Here is a 20,603-nt window from a genome sequence, read left to right as displayed (position 1 = left end):
AACACTGTGTAGGCAGGGAGCCTGGAATTACTGTGCTCAGAAGAGAGAAAGACGTGTCTATGCCCAGAGTGGTGGCGGCTGGGCTGCTGAAAGTCTATGAGTGGGTGCCCTTGTGGGACCTTAGAGAGGGAATATAGGTGCAACTGCTCTGAACTGTGACAGGTCTGTCCTGCAAAAACTCCAATGAAGTCAGTTAAGAGTTTCGGATGTATGATGAATGGAGGATTGGGCTTTTTATCAGCTTATGAAAATGAAGACTCATGAATCCTAAGGTAACTGGATAATTTTTATTATATAAAATTGCCAAACCATTTATGTGACTGGCCAAATGATGTGGGTAAAGGAATTCAAGGTATTGTACGTTTCTTTTTTATCACCTTAAAAAGTTACATTTTAAATGAAAACTGCAAAGCATTTGAGTCAGGCTTCAAGTACTTCAAGAATATAGAGGCTTGTACTATAGCTTTGAATTAATGCTCAAATTTGACAGATGAGACACTAATAAATTCAGAAGAAAATTATGAATTCAATAAAATTCAATAGCTGAACTATCAGTTTATGCTAAATGTTTACAGCCTGTTGACTGCCAAAGCACAAAAAGCACAAGTTAACTCAAGTGTATTCAAGATACAAATGGATGAAACTTTTGCTTCTGAAAAGAAATTTATATTTTTTCAAATTCTATTCACAGGCTATTTAAGGTGAAGGAAGGAAATACGGATGTAATCTTTTTTCATATATGGAGATTTATAAAATGTATGCATAAGAAAAGGGAGAATGACAAAGTGAAGAACAAGGTGATACACACCTTTTCCATCCCCAAATCAATTTGCACTTGAACTACAATGTGTTTTCAGTACAAAAGAGAAATTTCTTGAGTTCAGAAAACTTTATTAAAATGTGAAGTTTTATCATGCAAAACAAATGAATGTAAATAAATATGGCTCCTTTTATTTTACTTTAATTTCCATATACTTTATTGGTGAAACCAGTAGGCTGCAGCAGAATAGTTCCTCACATCCACAGTTGTGGATGTGAGGAACGAAAAACGGGCAGAATAGGGAATGGTCATGCAGTCAGATACTACTACAACCCATTGGCTGTACAAGATGCCATGTACAACCTGAACAGGTGACCTATACCCTGACTCTAGGTTTATAAAGGAAGAATCTGTCCCCTCAAACCTCATGTTTTTAATATATTTTCTCCATGCCTGCCTGTTATATTCTTAAAGCATTTTGTATTTTACTGTATTTTGTATTTTTAAAAAGAAATATTTTATGAAGAGTGCTTTACAGAAAAAAAGTACTCATTATTTTCAGAGACACATAGGGTGAAATCTTGGCTACTGATGTCATTAGGAGTTTGGGCCCAAAGGGACTATTATGATCATGTAATCTTTCATCCTACGCAAGACTGCCCAAATGTCTACTGGATCAAGTTCATACGTTTCTGCTTGAGCTATAGCATATATTTTAGATTTAGATAGACATCCAATGTTGATTCAAGGACTTGGAGAATCCATGACATCCTTAGGTAAATTATCAAAATATATAATTCAAAATATGAATTAATGACTTACTGGAGGTCCAGGTGATCCAGGCTTTCCAGGAGAACCCTCATTACCCTATGACAGTATAAGAGTCATACATTTCACTTACTGAAACTAATGTAATACCTAGCACAATGATAATAAACAAGAAATATAATCTATATGACCCTCCTTCTCTTTTTTGGATAAGTATAAGAGGTTAATTTGGCCTCCCCCTCTCTAGTTTCATCTTAATACCTTAAGTAAAATAACATAAATAAACAAACAAGCGAGCAAGCTGATACGGGGATAATACCTTTATATTAGATCTAGAGTCTTAGCCCTATGACATTGATTATTTGCAACAGGTTTCCTTATGGAAATTTTAACATAGTAGTTTTACTTGTAAGCTAGAGCGATTTGAGTAACTGAATACAATATATGCTTCATATTATTGGGAGAAAAGGCAGTGAGAAAGATGTTCAAATTCATAGCAGTAAACAAACTTTAGAAAATAAAAGTTCAGAATAATTTTCATGAATCATAAACCACTTTGTTGAACATAATCTTCAGTATGGATTAAGTTATAAAGAAACCACCATTACTTAAACAAAAACAAAACAAAACAAAAACCCAGAACAAAACAAGAACAAACCTATCATTGAAATATGACAGAAAGAATAAATTCATCACTTTTTGTAGTGAATTGTGATGATGGTCTAACTGTGGGTAGGTTATATCTGTTGCCTGTTGGGCTGACATGGACTGAAATGTAATACATGTGAGTAGGTTTCCCAAAACAGTTTACATACTAGTGGACACTCTGAACAAGCATGGGCTGCTACGTTTTTATGTTATGACATGAAGCACTGTCCCATGAAAGTGAGTTCTTCTGGTAATGTCACTATTACGAGTCAATAAAAACACAGAATCATCAAAATGCAGGGCTGGAAGAGTCCGTGAGAAGTTATCTAGACCATCTATCCCACACTGAGGTCTATCCCACGATGACACAGGATCTAGTACACCTAGATGATCTGTGACCCATAAACCCTCAGTGCCAACTGGCAAGTGTGTTACAAGAATATTCTGATTCTGGTATGTACATTCTCGTTCACCAAAGATAGTTGTGTGAGGCCTTAAATGAAAGCCAGTGTCATACTGTTTGGTAATATAGTTGTGAACGTATAACTCCTTCTATTAGGTGAGGAGTTATATATGTAAATTGAAAATATGTTCTTAGATTCTGTATCACAACAGAGGTGCGGGAAAAAAAGGGTTCCTGACAGACAAAAGATGTTTATTCTCCTCTCTCCTTGTTGGCCAGTAAATTAAGCATTGTAAGCAGACACAATGTTGGAACATTACATACAAAGTCAACAGAGAGATACAAAGATAACACAGAAGAGCACACAACAGGGGAATATCTTGAGATACACTTCAAAGGTCTGCTGGTCTATATTACGGGAACAGAGCAGACAGCCTGTCATCTTGCACTTAGGAAGTAAATGGGCAGTAAATTTACATTCATGAAAATGGCATCTCAACCAGTCTTGGTTGAAATGCTTCAGAAGACATTTGGGGGGAGATAAACTTCTTCAGACAGAAATGTAGTCTCTAAAAAGTGAGTTATGATTTTGGTTTTTATGTAACCTTTTGCTTCCATTATCATTACTCACTATCTTTTGAATCTTTGATAATAAACACATTGTTTTCCCTATAAATATAGCTCAGTGCTGTGGTATTAAGCAAGATGAGAATCCTGAGTTGAATTATACAAGTTGGTTTTCCTGCAAGTGTTCCACGAACAAAGGGCTGGACACTATAGGGGAATGCATCAAAGTAGCTTGGGGACTGTGACACACCTATTGTTAATTTGCCAGGAGGTGAGCAGGTAACAAGGTGACTCACAAGGATACCCTAGATACCCAGAACTATCACACCATCCCTGAGAGGTGTTTGTCTAACTTCTTCCTCTTCTTCTTCCCCTAATTTCATCATCTGGCATCAGTATGTCACACAAACAGGATGTACATCTGTCTCAGGCTGCACTAAGGCCCACCTGCTTACCATTTTCTTTGATGCAATCCACCTACCACTTCCTCAGCTTTCCTTGGGGTCTCTTTCCTACCATCTTCTCATGCCATGCTATCTTCACCAGGTCCTCTTCATTCATCCTCTGTATGTGTCCAAACAGTGAAGTCATGCTTCCTGGATTTTGTCAGCTACATCATAGACTTGACTTCCATTCTAATGCTTTCATTTTGAAATCTGTCTTTTCAAAATCTATATACACCTCTGCCCCGATATAACGCGGTCATGGGGAGCCAAAAATCCCTACCATGTTATATGTGAAATGCCATTATATCGGGGTAGCGGTGGTAGGGCTGCAGCAGTGATTAAAGAGCCCAGGGCTCTTTGCAGCAGCTGGAGCCCCGGACCCTTTAAATCGCCGGCCGAGCCCCGCTGCCTCAGCTCCGGGATAGCGGCGGCAGGGCTCCAGCGGTGATTTAAAGGACCTGGGGCTCCCCGCAGCAGCCGGAGCCCCGGACCCTTTAAAGCGCTGCCTGAGCCCCACTGTTGCAGCGGCAGGGCTCCAGTGGTGATTTAAAGGGCCCTGGGCTCCCCACAGCAGCCAGAGACCTGAACCCTTTGAAGTGCCGCCAGAGCCCCACCGCTACCGTGCTATATGTGAACCCATGTTACATCGGGTTGCGTTATAGCGAGGTAAAGGTGTACTTTGAAGGTCTCTCATCTCAAAAACCTGTAGGTATTGAAGCTACCATTTCTTTAGTGACCACGCTTCTGTGCCATACAACATTGTTGGATGCACTCGTGTTCTGTAAATGGCATATGCTTGTCATACAAAACCTGCTATGTTATTCCTTACTCTTCCAGCATTCTCTAGTTTTAACTGTATCTGATATACTACCTCACTGTCTTCTGTAACCCAGCCACTAAGGTTCTTAAACTGGTCAGTTTGGTGTAGCTGTATTCCATTAATCTCTAGATCCAGTTTCCTGTGGCAACTCTACTGACCTACATGACCTCAGTCTTACTCATGTTAATTTTCATCCCAGGCATGCTCAGCTAGTCAAATCACTGATTTATTATTTCCCCAAGGCCTTCTTTTGAGAACATCCATATTGCTATTTTGTCTGCATACAGCAACTTGTGATTTTTTTCCCATTAAGATCTTTCTGCTGATGTAGTCCATCAATATGATACACAGCAGCAGACTGAGGGTCAACCCTGACGCAGTCTGATTATTGCTTCAAAGGGGCTTGTTGCTCAAACATGCTTGAATCACTGTTTTGGATGATCTATATAGTGCATTTACCATAGTTATTAAATCTTTTGACCCTCAGGTGTTTGTCTAACCTGTTCTGAAAACCTGCAATGATGTGGATACCAAAACCTTCCTTGGTAACCCATTCCAGTGTTTAACTATCCTTACAGTTAGAAACTTTTTCCTAATATATAATCTAAATCTCCCTTGCTGCAAATCAAGCCAATTAACTGTTCTACCCTCTGTGGACACGGTAGATTACCGTCTTCTTTATAACAACCTTTCACATACTTGAAGACTTATGTCCCCCCCATCAGACTTCTCTTCGGTAGACTAAACATGACCAATTATTTTAATCTTTCTTCATAGTCAAATTTTCTTATCATCTTAACCTATCATCATTTTTTGTTGCTCTCTTCTGAACTCTCTCCAATTTATCCACATCTTTCTTAGATTATGTGCTCCAAACAGGACACTACTTCAGCTGAGCTCTAACCAGTTCCAAGTAGAATGAAACAATTACCTCCCATGTCTTAGGTATGACACTGCTGTGAATACATCCCAGAATGACATTTGCCTTTTTTACAACACTATGACATTGTTGGTTCATATTCAATTTGTGATCTTGTATAACCCCCAGATTCTGTCCTGCTGTAGCAAGTTATTTTGTAATTGTGCATTTGATATTTCTTTCCCAAGTGCAGAAGTTTGCACTTGTTTTTACTGAATTTTGTCTTATTGATTTCAGACTCTCTCTCTAATTTATCAAGAACATCTTGAATTATGATCCTGTCCTCCAAAGAGCTTGGAACCCCACCAGCTAGCCTCAACCAGAAATCTAAGAACAGAAAATGTGTGTCCTGCATCTGAGTCAATTATTATTGGAACTTTGCTTTACCAGACTTTTTATGAGTAGACCTGTGTACTGAGTTAACAAGGAAGTTTCTTCTATTTAATTTTGTTTTAAGTGACTGGGAGGAGGAAGGTGAGTACCTATCTTTGCTGCTGCTATTGTTTTGTTAGAGGAAATGTTCAAATCCATCATTCAGAATAAATATAAACATTGAGCTCTGAAACAATATGGACCTACACTTAAAAAAAAGCCACATGCCAGGCTCAGGTAGGAGTTAGATATGTGGCTCAAGAAGGGTTCCATTGTGCTCTTATCAGGGATGGAAGACTGATTGGATTGGAGCAGTGTGTGCATGTGTAACAGAGGGAAGCAGCAAGAAACATTAGAAACAGACATGAAAAGGGGAGCATAACACTAAGGAGACTGGAGAGCTGGCTGAAAGAGGCTGTGTATATCTTCATAGAGATACAGAATTGCATCATAGAAATACCTGGCTTCACCATCAATTTCTCCTCTTAACAGAAACAACCTTGCAGGACCATAAATTTTGGCTAACGACTTGCGTCAAAAATGGTAGCAATATTGTCTGTGAAATTCCTGTTTGCGCCATAAAGCCTTTTAACTCCCTGGGTAGTCATGCTCTGTTTCTGGCATGTCAAGAAAATCATAAGTGAGGAAAGGAACTAGGGAATTCTTCATAGACCTTCACTGGAACTGAAATAAAGAATAATGTTGAATACCTTTTCACCTTTTGCCCCAACTGGACCGGGATGTCCAGGTCTTCCTACTGTTCCCTGAAACACATAGGATTGGTTCATATTAGTGAACAACAAGGTATTCTGCATTGCAATTAAGTTATTAAAACTCATACTTTTTGAAGGTCATTTCAACTTAATTAAGTCTCTCCTCTAGGCTTATATTTCTTCTGGCTGATACAACAGCTGCATACAACTGATAAGCCCTATGAAGGGTAAAACTCGTGTTTGTGGTTGCATTTTCACCTTGGCAGACTAAATGTAGGGATCTTAACTGGCACCTTTTGATACTGCTAAGAATTATGCCTTGCTGCTTAAATGACAATTTACATAATTACCCATTATGCTTTGCTAAATGTGTTATAGTTTTTGAAAGAAAGCTTAACTTAAGTACTGCAAGCAGTCAGGAAATTAAAAATAAGCACAATAAACAATGTGATCTGCATCTTTTAAATTAGGAAGTAAAATGTAACAGTATTTCCTAAGGGTATGGAAACGATATAACATTTTCTATCATTGCTTTACAAATGTGGCTCGCTGGCTTTCTATATTAGTAGCCAATTTAGAGTCACACTTTATAATTACTAACTTTCAGGATTCAGTGTTTTCGGAGTGTTCAAATTGAATTATTATTAGAATTTATCACTAACATTATACCAATAATCTGGGCTCAGATGCATAATTATCTGAAAGTTATTACATAATTAAAATCAATTTTGTGTATAGATTTCCTGATAATAATCACCAAGAAACATATTATAAATTATATACACAATAATGGTTCTGATAATGGCAACATTTTCAGGAATTTAAACTCACAACACAAACTTGTTTCTACAAAACTACTTGGGCCAACTTCTGTTACTCTTACAATGACATTCATTCAACTCCCCAGAAGTCAACCGAAGGCAGACTCTGGCTCTTTATTAGCACCAGAGAAAAGAACAGGCTACAAATATGAAGAACCAATATGAAGCTATTACTTAAGTGCAAGTTAAATCTCTGGAGTCACAAACTCATATTAAATTATCTCATCTTTCTGTAAGCTAAAGCATTACTCCCAAAATAACATCTTTAATTTTCAATTAGTATTGGATTATTGGATTTATTAGCATCTTTAACATTTGGCTCAACCTAGTCTCCTTTTCATTACATCTTGATATTGAGTACAACAGGTTCACTAGACAGTTATTGTAACCTCCAAAGGAATAGATTAGATCATAGATTATATCAAACACTTACAGAAGGTCCACTAGCTCCTGTTAGACCAGGGAGTCCTGGAACACCTTGAAGACCCTGAGGAATTAAAAACATTTATGAATATTTTCTTCCATAACACAGGTTTAATCTTGAAATCCATTATATTCATCATACCCATCACTGTTACAGTTTATATACAAATTATTTTTTAGCTAAACAAACATATACTGTTCTGAAGTAGCATATAATAGATAACCTCTTGTTTGAGTGATAAATTACACTCTTCCCCATCACTACTGTTGGTAATTTCTGTCCTTTTTATCTTTTCCTCTTTAGCTCTGTAGATAAGAGCATGATGTCTGAGCAAAGTACAGAAATAATTTTTCCTTTTCCTATCACTATAAACTTTCTTCCTGTTCAGAAAGGCATTTGTTCACACTTTTCAGTATTATATGATATTATCTAAGCAGCATATTGCTTTGTGCCTAATATCTCAATTATTTTGGTTTTATGTAAATAAAAAAGTATGGATTTTCTGTCATAGTACTTAAAGAACTACTGCACACTTTTCCTCCAGCTACTGGTCATAATTCTGTTTTATGGCCTGAAAATTCACTAGCATTCGGCATGCGTGTAAAATATATTTAATAGTTTTAATAAGGCTTCATCTCAAAGGTGAATAGCTAAATCTCTTTGTTTGAATTTATAATCCATGCCTTATATCAATACTAAAAAGACCTGGAATGATTGTATCAGTTAATATTCAGAGTACTAGTGCAACATCTGGTGATGAGCATGCGATGGAAGAGAAAGACACTTAGCCACTATGCAGATGTAATATATCTGAACAAAGATAAGTAGCCCATTATCCGTATCATTTCCACATTGAGATCCTAAAAGTTCTCAGCATAGGATTGGAGGTCTCAGTTTCCAAAAGAACAACTGTCAAGGTTCCTTCCCCACTCTGAACTTTAGGGTACAGATGTGGGAGACCTGCATGAGAAGCTCTAAGCTCAATTAACAGCTTAGATCTGGTCTGGCTGCCACCACCCCCAAGCACTCCCTTCCCTGGGTAGCCTTGAGAGACTTCACCAATTTCCTGGTGAACACAGATCCAACCCCCTTGGAGCTAAAAACAAGGACAAATCAATCAGGTTATTTAAAAAAAAAAGGCTTTTAATTAAAGAAAAGAAAGGTAAAAGAAAACCCTCTGGGAGAGATTAGCATACCAGCTACTCTCACAGACAACAGATTCAAAACATAGAAGATGTTCCCCTGGGCAAACACTTAATTACACCAATGAAAATACCCAAATACCCAATTTGATTCTTCCTCTAATTGCACAAGACAGGTTACAAAGAAATAAACATAAACCTATTTATTCCTTTCTCAAACTTACTACTCTGATAAGAGGCTGGTTCCTTGATCTTTTTCACTCCGGCTGAAAACTGAAAACTGACTAAACAAAGGAAACTTCCCTCCTTCCTTTTGAAATATCTTGTTCCCTCATTGGTACCTCTGGTCAGGTGTCAGTGAACTTCTTAACCCTTTACAGGTAAAAGAGGCATTAACCCTTAACTATCTGTTTATGGCAACAACAAAAAAAAGACTTCTCTGTAACTCCCCAAAGTGTTTTTCTTCTTTTATAACAATGTACTTGCAGTGAGGGAAAATGGTGTTTTTTGCACTCACTGTCAGTGGTGCTGCTGCTCTTTGTAGGGCATTCCAAAACTGACTGTGGCTTTCAGTTATCATAAGTTGCTTTCTCAGTGTGCACACAAAACCTCTGTGATGGGATCCCTGGGGTTCAGCCTGGGACTGTGGGACCACTGTGCTCCCTTAACTCTCCAGCCTGGGCGGTCTCTCACAATGCCTTGCTAGTGGCCAGCAGCAAACTCCTCTGGGTGCTGTTATCACTCAGCTCAACCGATGTGGAACCCCCCACCCAGCTAGATTGCACGAATGCTCCCTGAGCCACTCATGAATCACACAGGGAAAGGCACCAGCCAAATCCCTCCAGCTCCTAGCCTTGTACCTCAAGAATATATTGTCTCCCACTGCTCAAGATGGGCAGTGCAAATTTATTAATTGGCTCATCACTTCATTGGTGGAAAGTGGATATGCACCAGCCTTTGCAAACCTGAGCAGTTTTGCCACACACTTCATACAAACTCACTGGTGAAGATAAACAGTTTAACACATTTATTGACTACAAAGGATAGATTGTAAGTGATAGGCAAAAAGTCAGAGTTAGTTACCAAAAGAAAATAAAACAAGCATGCAGTCTAAATTCTCAACCCACTGGATACTGCATCCTTAATATACAGGTTTGTCCCTTAAACCTGGACCAGCCTCCTCTGTTGGAGTCTTCAGTCTTCTTCTGAGTGTCTTGGTTTCTCGCAGCATAGGTGGGGGAAGGAGAAAGACGAAGCATGGGTCTGTTGTGTTCTGTTTTATACCCTAAGTCCCATTTGCTTGGCGAACACACAAGCCCAGGCATGTCTAGTGGGCATTACTGAGTCTCTAGGGAAGGTTGAGCAATTCTCCTGGTATGACCTCAAGCAGGTGAGCCACTCCATTGCAGCTCCCTTGCTGGACAATGGCTGTTGATGGGCTGTTTGACGCTCCACCTGGGTGTTGGTTACTTTCCTTCCTGTTGCCCCTAGGAAGCTAATATCTGGCTGATTCCCCAACTTAGAGCATGTTTTAGTGACAACCATACAATACAATTCTCATAACTTCATATGCATTAATGATATACATATACAAATAGAGAAATGATTTTCAGCAGATCATAATCTTTCCCCTGATACTTCACAGAAAATCTGAAAGCAAAGGAGCTCAGAGGAGGGAAAATTCAGGGGGAAGTAGAAGAGATAAAGAAGAAAAGGGAGAAATCAGGAAAAGATGAAAAGGCCTCTGCAAAACCCAAATTGTCTTAACTATGTAATTCTCAAAGTATAGTGAAACTCGGAGACCAGATACTCCTGGGAAATATGAAAGAAGTGGAGGAAAGATCAGGGAAAAGGGAATTCTGAGTTATGGAAGAAGCATAATATGTGAGTAATAGAGGGCCTGATACTGCTCCCACTAAAGAAAATGAGACTTTATCATTGAATTAAATCAGGGAGGCACTGGATCATTCAGCTGCATAAATGGAGTTTTGGTTTATAGTTCCATGAATTATAAAATAGTATGTAATTCCAAATGTATAATCATTAAGGGCCTGTTCCAAAAGCTCATTTATGTCTATGAGAGTATTTCCACTGGCTTCAATGAACTTTAGAAGACCCTAAAACTATTGTTCCATTTTGTGGCTCTGATAATCAAACCAAATCATAAAAACCATGAGAACTTCAGATCCATTACTGGAGTAACAACTCCATTATGTAGTGTCCTGGATGTAACATTCATTCACCCAGTTACAATGAAGTAACCTAAAGTATCTGCTAAAACATTGGAGCTACCCAACATTGTTGAAGTGCCTAAGCACTTACCAAATAGTGAAGGAGTATTAGAATAGCTTCGTTATGGACTGAGTGAGCACTGCACCCTATTGAATCAATAAAAATTTACTTAGAATAAATTTACTCTAAGAGTCTCTTTAAAAGCCTATGTGCAAATTATAACCTGGTCTTTTTGTTATTACCTTCTCAATTGCCTCTAAGATTTGTCTCAACTTTTGGCAGTTAGATACTGTCAGAATTGTTTAAAATTGGTTCTCTGTGTATCAAGTTGCTGCTGCATGCATTGCACCAGAGATGTGCACATAGAGAAAGGCCACACTACTGTTTTACCACAGTCCCATTTATTTTTAAAATAAAATGTTTTAGAGCCTTATTTATTATTGTAATTATTTTAAAGTATGTCTTCTAAATCTCAGGACATCTTGAATATTTAAGAAACACCAACCCTGCAGATTCTCTGAATAGTATCAATACAAAAAGGAAGAAAAAACATGGTAATTTCTGAAACCAGATATATATATTTTGGTAATCTGCTGAGATCTAGGGCAAGCAGGGGCAAATGCGGAACATTTTCATTCTGATTCTTTACACCACCTCAAGATAAGATGTTCCATATGAATTTTCCCTTAACATTTATATCGGTTGCTTAGTTCGTCATTGTTATTAGCATTTTTCTGGATTTATTTTGAATTGTGCAGGAAAGAAAGCATATCGACTAAATCAAAGGTAAAAAATCATCATTCCATCACAGTTTTGGTGAAAATCTGACACACACTTTACCTCATCACGCTCTTGAAGTGATGGATAGTGTTGAGTACAAATTTCAGTTTGAAAAACACTTTCAATCTATATTTGTATTGAAAATTCACCTTCACTCCATAAATAACATTAGCTATGTACCATGAAACTCCCAGAAAGCATAAGAAATTCATCAATACATTCAAAATTCAAATTTTAGCAATCATAATTTTTCAGATGCGTTCTCTCCTATCCAAGCAATAACATTTACAAGAGAGTAGTATATTTAACATGTTTCAGTTTAGGTGCTTTGGTATTTAATAGAGCTCAGCAAATAATCTGTAATGGATGATTTATTTTACCTATTTCATCTGGCAAATTATCTCCAAGGAGCACACGATTCACTCACATTTATTAGCTGATTAATATTGGTGAATTCTTTTGACATAAGATTGATCTTGAGCTTTCATTGCAAATATTTGGCATTTAAAATTGGAGCCGTGGAATTTCATTTTCATTGGGCAATAGGTCACATCATATTTCTCTGTTCCCTTACTGGCTTACAATACCCTAGGAATCCAGTATCTCGTGAAAATATTCACATTTTCAAATTCAAAATTGAATCTCTCTGAATGTTTTCCTACATTCACTTAATATTTGCTGTTGACATGAATAATCCAGCCACTAAATTTGTTCATTAGAATACTTTTGGAAAATGAACATTAAAGGGGCAGTAATATAGTCAAAGCAAATTTGTTATAAAATGTGAACAAATATTCTCAGTATATGCCCATTTATTGCTCCATCCTGTATTATCTTCTCAGTATTAGCATTTAAATATACAATAACTTGTAATTAAATTAAGAGATGTGAACAATAAAACTGCCTTACTTAACTGAGTAACAGTACTTAATTATCTGGAAAATTCAGTATCAAAAACTGTTAATATCAGCCTTCCTAACACTTATATATCTTCTTCATATATTCTAGAGAATTAGATAATATGTGGATTTAATTCTCAGTTTGGACCTTTATTCATGTACACATAAGAATAACTGTAATATAATGATTATTGAAATTAAAATAATTTTACCTCATCACCTTTCTCTCCAGAGAGCCCAGGAACTCCACGTTCACCTTTGCTTCCCTATAAAGGCATAACTTTTGAACTATTATGAAAACTTACGTACTGTAGTGTGTTTCATTTTAAATATGGAGCTTATGGGTTAGCAATAAGGGACCATAAATAAAACAAAGCCAAATTCCACCCTGGCACAGGTCCCACTAAGGTCAATAAACATTACGCCTACTTCTTATGTGCTTGAATTTGGCCCAAAAGACTGAGGCTGAGTGCAAAGTTAGCTTGATAAACTACAACTAGCTCACCGAAGGCATAGATCAGTGTTCATGTTGTGCTCCCCATCAGTAATTGGCCTGGGCTGGGGAAGCTAATGATTCAACCAGTGAACCAAATTCAGTGATGAACCCTGATCACGTGCCATCTGAGGCACGTTGCGCATACACTACGCAGAAGACTAGGTCAGACCTCTTTTCAAAGCAGAATGTATACTTTTAAATTATTATTATTGGATTTTGCTCTAAGGGATTTAGGTGTCAAAACCTGTGATCTTTAGTAATTGTTCAGTAACGCACAATTCCTAATGACTTCAATACAAGTTTAGAATATGTCCCTCTGAAATCAACGAGACTATTCACATGAGTAACAATATAGTAAGTACTCAGGATGGTCCAGTGATTGCAGTGCTACCCTAGGAATTGGGAGATTCCCTGTTTCATCACAGAGTTCCTGCATAGCCTTGGGTAACTCACTCAGTCCTCTGTGCCTCAGTTCCACATTGGTAAAATGGGAATGAATCACAGCACTTTGTAGCATAGGGATGTTGTGAGAATAATACACCAAAGATTATAAGGTTCTGAGATTCTACAGTAGTGAGGGCCTTATAAGTATATAAGATAGACAAATAGGATTTGGCCCTGCATTTTTAATGAGTAAAAAAAAAGTTATCTAAAGCACTACTTAATAAACTTACCTTTGGCCCCTCCCTACCAGGGATTCCTGGGGGACCTCTCGGCCCAGTATCACCCTGGAAAACAGAGGAAAATAAAATGATGGGAAGTAATTTAGCAAAAGAAACAGTGGATCATAAGAATATATAGTCACACCCATAATCTTGCCTTCCCTCCTTTGTGACCATCCCCGTTAGGAAAGCCTGCTACTCCCTTTTCTCCTTTAATGCCTATTAATCCAGGAACACCAGCCTGGAAGTTGCTACAAACATTTTGTTGGAACTATATAGAATTGTGGCGACTAAGCTTTCTACAGAGACATTCATAAATCAAGAACACAGGAGATGCTGAGGGTTTCATTATTATAAATCTTCCAGTGGTATAATTTTTATGATAATATATTAAATGTGAATGAAACAGAAACTGGTGTATGATCTCTCTGGTTTCTTGGCTCTAGATTTTGAGGCAAGACAGAAGTTGCACTTTTGGAAACATGAGATTCCCCAAAGCAAAGCACTGGGAGAGTCCGTCACTCACCAGGATTGCCTCCTGGCACAACAGGTAATGTACACACAAACACTTATTTTTTGGAAAAGGTATTTAAATTTTTTTTTAATTACATCATCTAAAACTACTATAAAGTACTAACTACTACTAAGAACAATTATAATAAACTAACTACTAAAAGAGCTAAGGGGACACAATTGAGGTAAAATAACGTGGACAATTGTTAAGGCCACTTCAGCCTGAGGCGGTTGAGAAGGAACTGAGAGCAGTTCGCCCGTGCATGGCTATATAACACCAGCACTCAGCACATGACTGAGTAACATGCATCTGTGGGCTGAACAGACACTTCTATGAGAAATCTCTGGGTATGTCCAGACTACCTGCCATATCGGCGGTAGTGATCGATTTTTAGGGGATCGATATATCGCGTCTCATCTAGACGCGATATATCAATCCCCCAATGCACTCCCGTTGACTCTGGAACTCCACTGGAGCGAGTGATGGTAGCGGAGTAGACACGGGAAGCCGTGGACGTCTATCCCACGCCATGAGGACCCGAGGTAAATCGATCTAAGATACTTCGACTTCAGCTATGCTATTCACGTAGCTGAAGTTGTGTATCTTAGATCGATACCCCTCCCAGTGTAGACCAGCCCTCTGATCAAAAGTGCAGGGGATGCAAGAACACCTAGAGTGAAGGAACTAGGGTGTCCATAGGGACCTTACTTGAAGAACAACTAGATTTATTTTTAGACAAAAGAGAGGATTGAGCAGTTTAATGAAAAGCAAGAGGTGGACCCAGGCCTCAAAGGAAGGATCTGGATCAGGATCCAAATTTTTCCGATGGCAGACATGACAGGTCTTTTACTGTCTCTGAAATGTCTTACACCCTTAACTTTGGTGATTTACAGTATATCGTGAAGCATAACCTTGGTTTTAGGAAAAGCTGACTTATGAAAACATGCCAATGTCTATTTTGCTTTGAACAACCCATTCATATTAGTGGAAAGACTTCCTCCTGTATCAACATACTACCTTCAATGAAGCACCCATGTCTCCCAAAAGTGGAAGTGCAATCTGAAAAAAAATACATGCATACACTTAAGAAATATTTAATATACTGTATATATCCCACATCTTTAAATCTTTGGTCCATGGTTTCCATATGTACCAATGGTATAAAAAAAGTTTACATAATTATGCAAATGAGTCATGATTAAGACTGTTTTATCATGATATTTTAAAGGAAAAATAAAGAGTATTCATGATGAAAAATGCAAGAGTCAAATATTCAAATATATTTTTAAAATGTTGTCAATGCTTTCTACCCAAGGTAGTTCTTTGTTCCTTATTGTAGTGAACTAGCTAGAACTGTGTTTGTGTTATGAAAACAGTCAACACACTGAAACATAGTAGCTCCGCTATCAGAGTGCACTTTTCTGAAACCCAACTTAGCCCTTCAAAATGTTGAAGTCTTTTTTTATGTCTGCAGGAAGAGGGAGAAATATCATTACCCCTGGAAAATTAAAGCCCTTGCAGATAGTTCTTTGATTTGGTCTTCCGTGTAGCAGTACTGTTTTCCTCCCGTCTTCCCTTAGTTTTCCAAGTGCTAGGTTTAATTTTGTATCTCTCAAAGTTGTCCACGAAACAGACTGAGCTGTTGCTGTTACATCCACCCACCCAGCTCCAAAAATGAATCCTCACATGTCAAAATGTAGGGATATTTTTGTAAATCATGAAAAAATCACAAGCTAAATTACTCCTGTGATTGTTGGGAAAAAAACCCCAGCCTTGGTCATGATATACAGTTAGATACACTGTCAAACCTGGTGTGTACTTGTCTTCAATTTAACCAATTTCAAATGTTAATATTTTTAAAGCTTTAAGGGTTCCGTCCACACCAGGAAAGCAAAAGTGTCAAACTTTGGTCTTCAGTACATTAGGAAAATTGCCCTTTGCTGACAACGGATGTCAGCAACCTGTGCAGTGGAACTACCGCTAAACATGATTTAACAGTTAATGTAGAGAAGGACATACCACATTCAGCATGGTTTCACAAACCTTGAAAAATCTGCCAGGAAAGTTCTTAGAGAAGGACTTGTCTACATAGCAGGGTTTAAACACCCACCGAGAGGGGTGTTCATTAGAGAAGAGGCTGAACTCACACTTTTGTAAGCAGCAGCGATTTGGCTGAAAGACACCATAAGGTTTCCCAGCACTGGAGCTTTATGTTTGGGATAGCCATGTCTTTTTATTTTCTTTTTATATATGTCATGTCTGAAATAAAAACTAAGATGGTATTTAGGATTTAAACAGTTTCCTACACTTAGGGAGTTATCACTGCATCTCACCTGTTATCTGAGACTAAGCCTTCTCAAAAATCTGGTTATATGGTAGCAGGCTTTGGCCAAAACCACTTAGGAAAGGCCAAATCACATTATAATTCTAGGACCACAAGTGAGGTTAACAAGTGACTAAAGGGTTTCACTTTGCTGAGCAACAGGTCTCAAGAGCTGCTCTAGGAATTCTGAGAGGTTTATCTATCTTTTTTGATGCCTTTGTCAGCATTTGTTTAAAAATCAAAATTAAGCTTGTAAAGTTTCAACTTTGGGGAACATGCTAAAGGATCTATACTCGTTTCAGGTGTCTCTTCATTTTAGCCATTTAATTCTTTTGTTAGTACTCGAGAAAATTAGTTCACATTATGGGCTAATTACTTTCAAAATTTCATTAATAACATAATAGCTTTTTAAATGTGTCAGAGCAATGCAATTTTTCCCATGGTCTTCTAATTTAAGAAGAACCAAACTATAGTCTTTGAAAATTTATACAGAACTGCTCCTGGCGCTGAGACATGGTAAGCCAAGTTGCAGCCTGGAACAAACTATTAAAGCTAAAGCATAACCTCCTGAAAATAGACATTTATCATGAAAGTGCTCACATTACGATATCATTAATATTATGGTTATGAGCTAAATAAAAAAAATCACTAAGCAGTCAATTGAATACAACAGGGATCGGCAACCTTTGGCATGCGGCCCACCAGGGGCCTGGTGGGCCAAGCCCAGGGCCAGTGCAACCCATGAGGCGACCTAGGCATTCACCTAGGGTGCTAACATTTGGGGGGCAGCGACCTTGGTGGCCAGATCTTCGGCCGCCCTGGTCGTTGTCGGTCTTTCGGGGATGGGACCTTCCGCCACCTCTGTCGGGGGCGGGACCTTCCGCCACTTAGGCCGGCAAAAAAGCTGGTAGCGCTCTTGGCTGGGCCGGTTTGTTTACCTGCCGCATCCACAGGTTTGGCCGATCACGGCTCCCACTGGCCGCGGTTTGCTGCTGCAGGCCAATGGGGGCTGCGGGGGCTGGCCCTGCTGGGCCATGGGCCAAAGCTTGCTGATCCCTGGAATACAATTTGCTAGGCCTACTAGGCATCTGATGTCTTTCTGTTTTAAGATACTTGCATCCACACAATGTAAGTTAAGCATAGTTTGTATACATACTGGGTCACCTGGAGGACCAGGAAGTCCTGGCTTCCCATCTGGTCCCGGAGCACCCTAGAAACAGAAACAAGGCCATTGCATTTTAAATTTAAATCATTGATAAGGGGCACATATATCAATACAGTGTTATATAAAGAACTGTTACTTACATCAGCACCTGGGGTACCTGGAGTTCCAGGTAATCCAGGGTGTCCTCTAGGGCCCTAATATACAGAACAGTTACTTAAGATATGATTCAAGAAACTGGAAAACATGTTACGTTAAATTCATTTTTCCAAATTATACAATAAGTATTTTACCTGTGCACCTGGTTCCCCAAATGGACCTTTAGGACCCTGTAAAAATAGCCAAATGTAGAATCAGATAACAGCAGCAATGCTTTTAAAAAAGGGGTGATCTTGAACCAAAAATACTGAATGTGGGCTTTTGGTTCAGCGCATCTTAGAGAATGAGACCTGCTGAAATGGCAAGTTACAAATCTGGACCAAACTTTGCTAAAGTTCAAGGTTGATTAGATCCAGTATTTTGGTTAAGAACCATTTCACATGGAAAGTAAGGCCACCGACTAATGACACAGTTATGTTCTTATGAAATGGACTGTTCAGTTAGCTTGCGATTTACAGGGAAAACTGAAATTTATGCAATGCGATAGGCAAAAGCATCACAAATTGTGGGATGCCTAAGAATCAATGTAAAAATGTAAACATTTAAATAACATTAATTTGTTTTTTACATGATTAGACTTGCTTAAAATTTATATTTGAATCTATAGCCATCTGTCTCAAACATTATGATTTCTATAACTTAGTCATTTCAATAAAGTGAAAAGTTCAGTTTAATATGTTGTATTGGACTGACAAGATATTTCCATTTTCATCACAGTAGAATTCAGGAGCATTACCTGTGTCATCTACCTCCTATATTATTGAACACTATCAAGACAACTAAACAAAAAGATTATCACTTGGATTATGGAACAACTGCTGGCATTATCTGAAACTTAGTCCTTTTAAGGCCAAATAATTTCCCAAGTTGCAGACGGTTCCACGGCTTATGGAGGGGCAAATTCTGGGGGAGCATACTGGGGTCCTGATCACCATAGAGCTATGCTCTATTGGGGCTCACACAATAATGAGGATGTTTGAGTAAGTCAAGAATGGTGGACATGTGACTATGAAAATACAAAAGGAAAAATCCCTCACCTGGTGAATATGGGTAGCAACCCCATGTAATCCACTGCAGCCCTGAGTTTCCCTTGAGGGAGAAATCTATCTTCCAGTCCACACTACTACAGATTGCCTCCGTACAACACTTCTTTACACAGGCTTGGCAAAGGATCTGCTACTTGGTATTGCAACCTTGGAAAACTCTAGGGCCCTTAACATTTTACGTTAGCAGTGAAAGCTGGGAGAAAATAGTATAGGTTGTTGTAATGAAGTTTATAATTTGTGGAGCTAGCTACATTCTAAAGAAAAAACACTGATATTTTTCAATGTCTTACTTTTCAAAAATATGTTCTATTTACTTTGTGGGAATATCTGAAGAAGTTCCTGTAACCACTGATACTTCCAGAAATGGACTGGATGCTGAAGTAATAAGTGCAATAAAGATGCAGTTGTTAAGAAGCAAGAATGAAATAGCATTTTGAACAGTGTGCTGCTTACAGCAAGAATGATGTAAAAGACCATACTACTGCAGCTATTTATTCTGATTACTCCAGATATAGTGTCCTTTGCTCATTTCATGTTTAAAATATATAGGTGGAAATTGGCCACATTTGGACGTTGTTGCTTGATGGGTGTGAAGCTTGTGCTGAGTTGTGCAGCTCTGGCTAGAGACTCTGCACCCACAATTAACCCATAGTACTCTAATTCTTATAATTCAGGCATTCTAACACTGAAGCCCTGGAGCTGCTGCCCAGCTGCCCAGCCTCACCTTTTCCTTCTAGAGGCAGAGTACCTGCCTCTGCCCCACCTACTGTACAGGGCATGGGGGATGACACAGAGAAGGGGACTGTTGTTATTGACTGACTGACTGACAGCCAAGGATGCTTTACAGGGCTTAGTGTCTCTTCTCATGTGCCAGTGCTGGAATCAGAAGGGGCAGACAAATTCAAAAGAGCTGTCAGCCAGAAAAAGAACCTTCAGCTTTAAGAAGTCCCAGAGCAATGTGCAATTAATGTGGGAGGGCACGGAGCACAGGCTCTTGCAACTCTCCCATCTTCCACTTATAAGTGAAGTTCTAGGGGGACTAACAGCAAGACCTAGACAGTAATATCATTTTCCGCTCTGTGAAAGGAGAAGAGGTGTTGGGTCAGGAATCACAGCGCAGCAGGGAACTCACATCAGGAATATCTAATCTGAAACATGTTATATGAACCTGATCATTACATATATTTCTCAGTAATAACTAAAATAAAACTCTCATATACTGTTTGCTATACTTACAGGGGGTCCTTGCATTCCTATTCCGAGTGGTCCCATCTCTCCAGGGGACCCTTGTATGCCAGGCAGTCCTCTTTCACCCTAATAAGGTTACAAAACTTTGTTTCATCTTTAAAAGCAGAAAACAGTGTATCTCTTAGAAATAGGAATTGTGATAATTTTTGTATACCTTAGGCCCTCGTGGACCTGGGGTTCCAGGAGTGCCAGCCAGACCCTAAAAAACAATAGTTCTACCTTAAAATTACAGAGTCTGATTGAATTTTATTGTCAGAGGTAGTCAGCATTTGTAAATAA

General features: G+C 38.5%; 1 protein-coding gene and 1 long non-coding RNA gene across 2 annotated transcripts in view; both read right to left on the bottom strand.

Moving 5' to 3' along the window:
- The window catches only part of LOC115649374 (collagen alpha-1(XIX) chain-like), a 54,606-nt gene extending 48,145 nt beyond the window's left edge, over nucleotides 1-6,461 (bottom strand). Inside the window, exons 1-2 of the mRNA XM_030558322.1 lie at nucleotides 6,414-6,461; nucleotides 1,583-1,627 (exon numbers count right to left, since the gene is read on the bottom strand). The gene's annotated coding sequence lies outside the window, so the exon portion shown is untranslated. The remainder of the gene's footprint in view (nucleotides 1-1,582; nucleotides 1,628-6,413) is intronic.
- Nucleotides 6,462-12,925: 6,464 nt separating this feature from the next.
- Nucleotides 12,926-15,445, bottom strand: LOC115648306. The gene is made up of 3 exons (XR_003999517.1): nucleotides 15,404-15,445; nucleotides 13,885-13,938; nucleotides 12,926-12,980 (listed from the first exon to the last, which is right to left on the bottom strand). It is a non-coding gene; the product is annotated as an uncharacterized LOC115648306 (long non-coding RNA).
- Nucleotides 15,446-20,603: the final 5,158 nt, after the last annotated feature.

The sequence above is a fragment of the Gopherus evgoodei genome, chromosome 3 (assembly GCF_007399415.2).
Source record: "Gopherus evgoodei ecotype Sinaloan lineage chromosome 3, rGopEvg1_v1.p, whole genome shotgun sequence".
Lineage (NCBI taxonomy): Eukaryota > Metazoa > Chordata > Testudines > Testudinidae > Gopherus > Gopherus evgoodei.
Note: the sequence above shows the minus strand (reverse complement) of the source record. Positions and strands in the feature narration are given on the sequence as shown.